General features: G+C 42.7%; 1 long non-coding RNA gene across 1 annotated transcript; it reads right to left on the bottom strand.

Annotated features, from left to right (window-relative positions):
- Positions 1–937: 937 nt before the first annotated feature.
- Positions 938–2,350, bottom strand: LOC120696976. Its single transcript, XR_005684334.1, has 3 exons — positions 1,791–2,350; positions 1,639–1,729; positions 938–949 (listed from the first exon to the last, which is right to left on the bottom strand). It is a non-coding gene; the product is annotated as an uncharacterized LOC120696976 (long non-coding RNA).
- Positions 2,351–9,765: the final 7,415 nt, after the last annotated feature.

The following is a 9,765-nucleotide window of genomic DNA, read 5'->3' as shown; positions in this document are numbered from 1 at the left end:
ACATGAGTTTGCTGCATGAGAGTATGTAAAAGAGCTCCACTGTCCTGAACATATCGTTGTTTCAGATAGTTCCATATGCCTTTGGCTGTTTTAAACTTACGAAGACTCATAATTATGGATTGTTTAGTGCTGTTAACCATAGCAGCCATTACTTTTCCATCATTAGTCTCCCAGGTTCTAACAGCATCAGCATTACTACTATCATCTTTAAGCACAGGTTTATCTTCAGACAAATGAGGAAGTAACCCACATCCCCTTAGTGCAGTTTCGACTGAAAAAGCCCATTCAGGATAATTCTGACCATCTAGAGTGATATTAATGACAATGGCATTAATCTGAGACATGATGAAGAGTAGCAGAGGACCACAGAGGAGGCGGAATCACCACAGCAGCAGCAGACGGGAGGCCCAGATCGAATCCGCGACGGACGGACGAAGCAGGGGCGGACGGACGTCACTGACGGACGGAGCAGAGGCGACGAGCCGAGGACGACGCGCGGAAGACGGCGCAGATGGGCGGCGGGGATGACGGCGCGACGAGCGGGCGGGCGGATCCGCGACGGGGACGGAGCGGACAGGGGCCGCCTGACGGCGTGGCGGCGACGGGCCGCGAGCCGCAAACGGCGGCCGCAACGGGCAGCGGGAATGGGGCCGCGACGGGCGGCTGGATGGCGACACCCAGCCGCGACGGGCGGCCGGACGGAGGGGACGACGGCGCCCGGCCGCAACTAGCGGCGGGACGAAGACGACTGCGCCGCACGTGCGGCGGCCGTAACGGGGCCGCGACAGGCGACGACGGCGACGGCAGGGGCGGGCGACGGGAACCCTAACCTTGCTCTGGTGCCATGTTACCTTTTGGGGAAGATGCGGAATAAACTTAGAGGAAGCGTATATATCCAGCAGTGGCCATATGGGCCTAGAGTATATAGGCCTTAACATACATCTCATGCCTGACAAGAACACATACAATTAACCATCAGAAGTTCTACAAATCCACAATATCAGTATGATTGTAAAATGATCAATATCAGGGAGGCAAACAATATAAGTAACTTACAAAGATACAAGAAAAAGTCACCATGTTTTCAGATATAGTAATGTTTTATATCCCCCAGATACTTTTTATCCGTGACTCCGTGTACTTATTTAAACCCATGTTCAACGACTGCATAGTCTGAATAATCCCACATCTAGTAACCAAATCCTAACAGAGTCATCCACAACTAAACGTTGCAAAGTTCTATGGATCAACAGTACCACAATAACATTCAATCAGACAGATTCCACAAATTTAAAATTCAAAGAGGGAAACAGTAACTGCATTGCGGCAAAGCTAATAATTCCCTTGCAGGTAGGGTGAATGACAAGGAAATGTAGTGTATGGCTGTGTTTAGTTCCGCGAAAAGTTCCCAAAATTTTTCACTGACGCACATCACATCGAATCTTACGATACATGCATGGAGTATTAAATGTAGTTAAAAAATATAACTAATTGCACAGTTTGGTTGTAAATGACGAGACGAATCTTTTGAGACTAATTACTCCATGGTTGGACAATAGTTGCCAAATAAAGCCGAAATGTGCTACAGCAATTTTTTCGCAAACTTTTCGCTAACTAAACACACCCTATGTCACTGACAATTATCTATCAGAGACTGTCTTGTCTAGAAGCTTTCAAAATCACTGTGGCAATTCGACGAACACCTTGTGGGCGTCGGCAGAAGGCAACCCTGGTATGTAAGCATTCTGAGAGAGAAACCAGAACAGACGAGACCCGAGAGGAGGCCGCACCTTGTAGCACGGGAGCGAGCAGTACCGGGAGTTGCGTCGGAGGGCTGGTGTACTGCGCGAACTGCTTCTGGCACCTGCAAGCGAGCGGGCCCTTATGTACGACGTGAGGCCAGGGAGTCCGCGGTGGCGGCGCAGCGACGAGAGGCCGGTGACGATGTGAGGCCGGGGACGACGGACATGAGCGACCGCCGACTGGGCGACGGGCCTCGGGAACTGCACGCCGGCGTGGCGTAGCCGGAAGCCTGGGACGGAGCGGCGGCGGCGCGATGGCGCGGAGTGCCCGGAAGCCGGGGACGGAGCGGTGGCGGCGTGATGGCGCGGAGGGGCCGGCGTGGCCGGAAGACTGGACAGAGCGGCGGCGACGCGGTGGCGCGGAGTGGCCGGAAGCTAGAGACCGCGGCGGCGGTGCGATGGCGCGGCGGGCGGGGGGCGGGCGAGGGTAGCGCGATGCGTCACCGGATTATCGGGCGTCGGGCGGGCGGGATCCTGCGCGGCGCGAGCGGACGACCGTGATTAGCCTGAGGCCGGACGACGAAGCACTCGGCGCGAGCGGATGACCGTGATTAGCCCGAGGCCGGACGACGAAGCGGCAAACGATAGGTCGGGGGCGGTGACAGAATAGTGCCGCCGTTAATGAATAGTGCCAGCGAGCAAAGGTTCAAAATTTAAGATTTCCTATATTGAGCCCTGTTTAGTTCCCAAAAAATATTCTATAGTACATGTCACATCAAATTTTTGGACACATGCATGTAGCATTAAATGTAGTTGAAAAAATAACTAATTACACGGTCTAACTGATTAGTACGAGACAAATCTTTTAAGCCTAATTAGTCAATAATTAGACATTAATTGGCAAATAATAACAAAAGTGCTACAGTGTCAAAACTCAAATATTTTCGCAACTAAACAGGGCCTAACAAAACGTCACCCTAAACTTTTTTTAGTAGTAGAGATAGATATGTTTGCCTCCATATTCAGGTGTCTATATTTCCTTGGTACTCCCTCCATATAGAATTTAGATGACGTTTTGGACAAGATTTGAGTCAAACATTGGGAATATAAGTCATGAATAACTTTTAAGTTATTGAGTTTGAGTGAAAATTATATGAATAGATTTGTCTTAAGAAACACTTTCATAAAAATTTACATATATCACTTTTCAACAAATATTTTTATAAAAAAGCGGTCAAAGTTATGTTTTGAAGACCGTGTCATTGTTCTAAACATCATCTATTTCCTATATGAAGGGAGTACGATTCTTTTATGATGTGTGATGCATTATGATCTCATTAATACAGGGACCAGAAGTTTCATTTAAATGCCAAAGGGTTTACATTTCAGAGAATGCCATCATGTCCAGGGGTGGTCGGGTGGAGACAGGGCCCGTGCTGGGCGTGCTGCAGCACGGGCCTACTCTATCTTCTCCCATGTAAAACGGCAATAATTAGACCTCAAAATAGTAGAATTCAATCTTATTTTAGCTAGTCTAGCATTTTGTCCCCTGGGCAGCCCCGAGTGGAAGCTCTTTTTGGCTAGCTAAAATAAGATGTCATAATTCATAGCAGATTGAGCACCTTTTTCCATGTTTATGGTAAAGCTATTGTGTCTCCATAATTGATGAAAAATAAGATGTCCCCTGGTCAGCCCCGAGTGGAAGCTCCTTCTGGCACAAAATGGTAGACCTCGAGGTTGAATCCAATCACAATTCAAGATTTAGCACTAGATATGTCACAAAATGTTGTCGACGGAGAACATGACAGGAAAGCTTGGTCACAAATCAGACAATGAATTTTGTTATCATTCTAAATGTATTTCTCTTTGGTTCTAACTGAAAGTTCAATTACTCGCCTTTTAAGGTGTAACAATCGGAGTCTTGACGTTTTGTTGTTCTGCGTGCGGCTTGATATATCCATAGCAGATTGTTTTTCATTGTTAATGTTTTAACCACCACCATGAGTAACCTTTGAGAGTGAAGATTGGAAAGAAAATTCAAATATATGGGAATTTCTATGTGGGTGGCATAATTTGTCATTCTCTAACGTCGAAGGGCAACTACTAGTGAACCAAAGATTGTGGTTGATGAAAAACATAATGTTGGAGTTAATTTAAGCTTTGTTTATGCCAGCACCGGAGTTGTAAAGAAGGTTACTATTTACCATATCACGAGGTACTTTAAGAAAAAAATATTCCATTTTAATAAAAGCAATATATTCTCCATGCCTCAATGTCTTTTTTTTCTGAAGAGCACACTATAGAGGGCTAAAGGCAGTAGCTCTTCAGTTCTCTCAAGAGGCTAACAGAATACTATCTTTCAGTCAGTCCTCACCTTTTCCTCCATCATAATTGAACTTACTTTTTACATTATTAGGGTCCATTTAAGTTACCCCTTTTCCATGTTTATGGTAAAGCTTGTGTTTCCATTTTCAACCTTGTAGTGCACCTACACCTAATAATCCACGATGACTTTTGTTCAGTTTAAAATTCATACTCGCAGGATAAAAAGGAAGAAAGCTCCCCAACTAGTGAAAATCATAAATGATATTGTTTCAGGAACTACAAAATAAAAGGAGAATAAAAAATGAAGGTCGAAAGGTGGTCAAGTTGATCATAAAGATATAGATAACTCTAGAAAAAGATGTGTCCCGGTGAACCATCATAGTTTGACATGCAGGTCTGTTGACTATATCAGTACAATGTTCCGAATCAAGATGCTGCCGATATATTATTCTTCCACTAGAAGAAACTTGGCCACCTGCAAGCATAACAGAGACAGTTGGCACTTGGAAGCAACCCGATATTGGATCCTTGCTTTGAAAAGTTTGCTGCAGATTCTTTGATACTTTGACTCTTTCATTCTGGCATGGCATCTCAAAGTTCACATCAACCAGTTGCAGGAGGCCACCAAGCCTAGGCAGGGATCTTAATGTCAAACGTATCTGCCTCGAGTTTATTGCTCCTTCCTTTGTCAATTCCATGGTTATTTGTAGCATTTGCCCCAGTTGAAAATGATGTCCACTGAAGGAACAAGCAAAAAGGGAAATGGGGTATATATGCAAATCTTACAGGGGCCAGTTTTATTTTTCAAAAGGGGAAATTAGGTCTGTGTGCCTTCTATCAAGCTGCAATGATGTGTCAAACATTCATTTCAGAAACCGTTTGTGCATAGAATAATCTCCTGGTCTTCCCATGAAATTTCCTAATAATTAACACTTGGTGCACATTTACTCTAATTTTTTTCTCAAATTCAACGCCTTTAGGTTCTTATACTACCCTGGCATTGAGAATCACACAATAATATCATAATTAACAGTAAAAAAATAAGGAACCTAAAAATTCGAGGTTGCATTTTGTTCCAAAAAAATTAATGATCAAATGTAAAACATTGAACTCGAATAAGTACTAGTGCAATACCATCTCATGTTTGCCTTCCTTTATCTGGAAATAAAACCACAACTTCTAGCTTTAGCAATTAAGGAATGAATAGCATTCCAAGACAACATCGAGAACTCGAGAATATTAGCCTAACAATTAAATGGGTTAGTCGCAGTCCTGGTGATGATACCCAATGTTCTGGAAGAACTCTTATTCATTAGCCTCTAAGAGTGGAGCTCAGAGAAGTTGCTTTGTAAGTGATCTGGTGTATAAGACTAGGGAATGGCCACACAAAAATATGCAATATTTATCATGATTTGTCTCAAAGATGTTCCGCTCATCCAAGAATCTGAAACTTCATCTACATAAATAGCCCTTTCCTTTCTTTTCTTGACTTAAAAAGGTCATCTACATAAATAGCCCTTTCCTTTCTTTTCTTGACTTAAAAAGGTATCCTTTCTTTTCATCTTTTACAGATTGATTTATTCCTCAAATAAGTCAGTTGATGATTCAATTCCTTCAAAGATGGCACCCCAACAAAGTTGTGCCAGATCAATTCAATTACTGCTTCAAATAACCACAGGTACAAAGAGCGAAGTGCCTGTTACAGATGATCGACACTCCTCATATACAATGTCTGGTTCAGCAGAGTAAGCAGTGCAGATATTTCCAACGGGTCGATTTATAGGAGTGTACTTTAGCGAAGAGTTAAAGTATGCTAAATCAATTGGTTCTACAGTGACTCCTTTAAGGGGTTATCTATTTAAAAAAGGGGAAGACCGAGAAGCTTCTTGCCGGTGCCCCCGAAAGCAAAGCACAGACTCTACTCACCCACGCGTTTTCCACCTACGGAGGGAGAAATCATCGAAATATCCTCATCCCCTGAAAGAGAACCCGAAAACAGGACACCTACTGATCAGGTACTAGTAGTTGGAGTCTAGTACGGGTTTTTTCACTAGTCAATTTAGTGGAATCTGATAGCACTGGCCCGAAGGATAGTTAAACGCAAGATCTAGGGCTAGTAGATCCCCCCTCTGACCAGTATACTCATACGGGGTTGCCACCCCAAGTACCCGATCGCTTGTCTTCAATTCTGCTTATCTGAGTTAGTGATCTAAGATAGTAATCCTGGTCGAAGTAACGTACCGCGTAGAAGGACAAGTGGTGGGTAATCACGACACGGAAAGTAGCATCCCTTCTTTTCCATAAGGATGAATTGTGGGTTCAAATCGGATAATCAATCAATAGGGAAAAAGGAAGGGATTACTGTAAGATGGAATGCTCGCATCGGAATTCATTCTTATCGTTACGGTAGCCTAAGAGCATTCAAGAGCTCAGTTAGAGCCTCTCAATTGATAGAGGCATGTTCATATGAAGCGCTACGCATATCTTATTTTACCAAAATAGGGTGGCACTTTTGGGGCTGGCCGTGATCTGTCATTACGTGCGACTATCTCCACTATAGAAAGAAGAAAAAAAGAAAGGAGGAAATTAAGGATCTATGCTTCCTGTTTGCACTTTTTCTAGGCTGTCTTCCAGTGCGATAGAGAAGCTGGCAGTGAACAGATTCATCCGGCAAATGTGGCCAGACTACTAGCTCTGGCTAGTTTGCTAGTTTCATGGCAGTATTAGCATCGGGCCCTTCAGTTGTACAAGCTATGGATCACCCCCTGTTAGGGGTTCACCTAGTGAAGCAGGTCCTTCCGGATCCGTTGCGGAGCCACAAGGGACTGTTTAAACCGATTCGTTTCTGTCTATAAGCTCCCAGTGCATCATAGGAACTTGTCTCAAAAATCATCTAAAAGTCCAAGCAATTCTGAAAAAATATTGGTAAAATTTTTTTGTAATCATGTGGCTAGTGTAATTGACATAACGCAAACCCCCCACATGCGTACTTATCCATTCAGAACAGATTTGGCTAAGCTAGGATTTTCTTGAAAAGACTGCTTGGCATAGAATATATTCCATGCAGAGGGAAAGGTCAGTGCTATACGATGCAAATTGCAACAGGGCAGCCCAGCACGCTACCTGGTCGGATCCCTCTTCCTGCCCACACCATAAATACTTGGTGCTGGGTTGCCTGAATGTCAAATTAAACAAGCCAGCATGGGTAAACTAGTGATGATAAGGAGGGATGCCTTACATGGCGATGTAGAGCCTATCTCTCTTAGCCAAGAATGGCTTGCCTATCTCTACTATTTGGTTCATCGGGGAATCCCCCATGATGGATGAAATGTGGATGATGGCGGCCATTCTTGGCTAAGCGAGTGATTCTCTTCCACCATGCTAGGCTAGCCCTCTCTCTAATCCGCACTTTGATCCATTTTGAATGCCAAAGTTACACTATGTATTTGTTGGTACAAGTTAGAGCTGGAATCATATTCAGGACCGGTTTATAATTCTTAAGAATCACGGTTTTGAACAATTGAAGGTAAGAAAGGCAGGTAAAAGAGTACATTATTTGATTAGTGAAATGGGCCGATTCCTTTTCTTTTTGCTGTTTGATAAGTGGTGGTTTAGAAATTGTTCTTTTCTTCTACTTCGTCATGGTAGAATTGATTGCGAGCTGTGCATTTACTTAAGATGGGCACGGCAGTCCTAGATCTTGAATAATGCCTCTTTCAAAAAAAAAGATCTTGAATAATGAAACACCATAGGGCCTTTTGCTTGTTCTCTGGAACACTTACTCCATAGTTAAGTTAACCTTCTAGTAGCAGTACGATGGCATAATATAAATTTATTTGTCAAAAGATAGTATTAGTCAAGCTGTCCAAGTTAAAGTAGATAAATCTTGCTTAATTTATTGGGTGCACTGAATTTTGCCGATGGGGTCCTTGAGACATACGATCGAGATGAATGTACTTTGGGGTGTCGGAGAATTTGAGGTTCTTAGAGGCACAATCATTGTTTGATAGGCCAAGACATCTAATTTTTTAGATAAAGGAATATGAATATCCCATCCTCTATATGGAAATGATATATCCAGCCATTATTAAAAGTCACAGCTCAGAAGTAAATGAGAAACAAATTATAAGCATATACTATTACTAAACTGCCACTCATTCCTTGCAAAGATTTCCATTGCAGTTGACTCATAGCCCGGCAAGCAGTTGATATAGTATCCATGTCCTCCTCCTTTTGCAGCGGCATCCACATTCTAACTAGGTATGTCGCCTTGAAAAGAATCTGTAAATAAGTTTGTTTTTGAGACTTAAGGAAAATAATATCATTTCTGTTAAGCCAAATAGCCCAACAAAGAGCACATAAACCTGCATTAACTATTTTTTGTGTGCCCACTGCATTCCATTCAACCAAATCCCAAACATATGGACAATGTTACTAGGTCTTTGTAGGCCAGACGTGATGTGAATTAAACGCCAAAGTAACCTAGCTACATGACAATCAAAGAACAGATGTGCAATTGTTTCATTACTGGACAAAAACAACATTGTCGAGTTCCCTGCCAGTTTCGTTTAGCTAAGTTATCTTTAGTTAAAATAACACCACAGTGCAGCAGCCAAATGAAAACTTTTACTTTGAGAGGAATCTTAGCTTCCATAGTGGTCTATTAATTGGTACGATATTGTCATCCATAAGTGCTAAATACATGGAGTGCACAGAGAACAAGCCATTTTGTTGTAAGGTTCAAATGCCAATGTCATGCCCCTGCACGAGTTCCGTATCGGCAACTTTGGATACTATCTGTAGCCAATCTTTTAAGTTGTTCCTCTGTGAGTTCCTCTTAAAAGAGACAATCAGCGGGATTGTACTTAGTACCTTGTGAACAGTATCATTCTTGTAGTAAGCTAAGTTGTATAAGTTTGGGTATTGGAGTTTTAAGCTGGTGTTCCCCAACTATTTGTCCCCCCCCCCCCCCCGAACCTTGTTTGTTCACCATTTTGAATTTTGAATGACATTCATTTTATGAAGTCATCTTTCACCTTCATTAGGCCTGCCCAGAATTAGGAGTCCCCAGGTTTTCTCATGACCTGTGTGAGAGATTTAGAACCAAGATATTTGTTAAGAAGGAGTCGCTGCGAAATGCCATCTTCATTAATAAACTTAAATAGTAGTTTACTTAAGAGGCATTTGTTTTGGATCTCCAAATTCACAATATCTAGGCCGCCTTAGTCCCAAGGCCTATATAAAAAACACTCCATTTGGAGAATCTGCATTTTCTTTTGTGTCCATCACTCCATTCCCTTGCGAAAAGAACCTTAACCTTAAAAAATTAAGTTTCTTAAAGACTTCTTTTGGAATCAAAGAAGGAAAGCATATATACAGATAGATTACTCAGCACTGAATTAATTAAGGTAAACCTACCTCCATAAGAGAGCAATTTGCTTTTCCACGTGCTCAACCGCCGCTCAAACCCATCCTCTATTACTTTCCAGTCTTTGTTACGGATTCGCTTATGATGAAGCGGTATACCTAAATAAGTGAAGGGAGTTTCAGCCACTTGATATCCAAAAGTACCCACATAACTGTCCTACATCTGTTTCGCATCGCCAAAACAATACAATTCACTTTTATGGTAATTAATTTTGAGACCGGACAATTGCTCAATAGTTGTAAGGATAATCCATCCGCACGGGTTGATAGG

This window comes from Panicum virgatum, chromosome 3K, assembly GCF_016808335.1.
Source record: "Panicum virgatum strain AP13 chromosome 3K, P.virgatum_v5, whole genome shotgun sequence".
Lineage (NCBI taxonomy): Eukaryota > Viridiplantae > Streptophyta > Magnoliopsida > Poales > Poaceae > Panicum > Panicum virgatum.
This window is presented reverse-complemented; position numbering and strand designations above follow the sequence as displayed.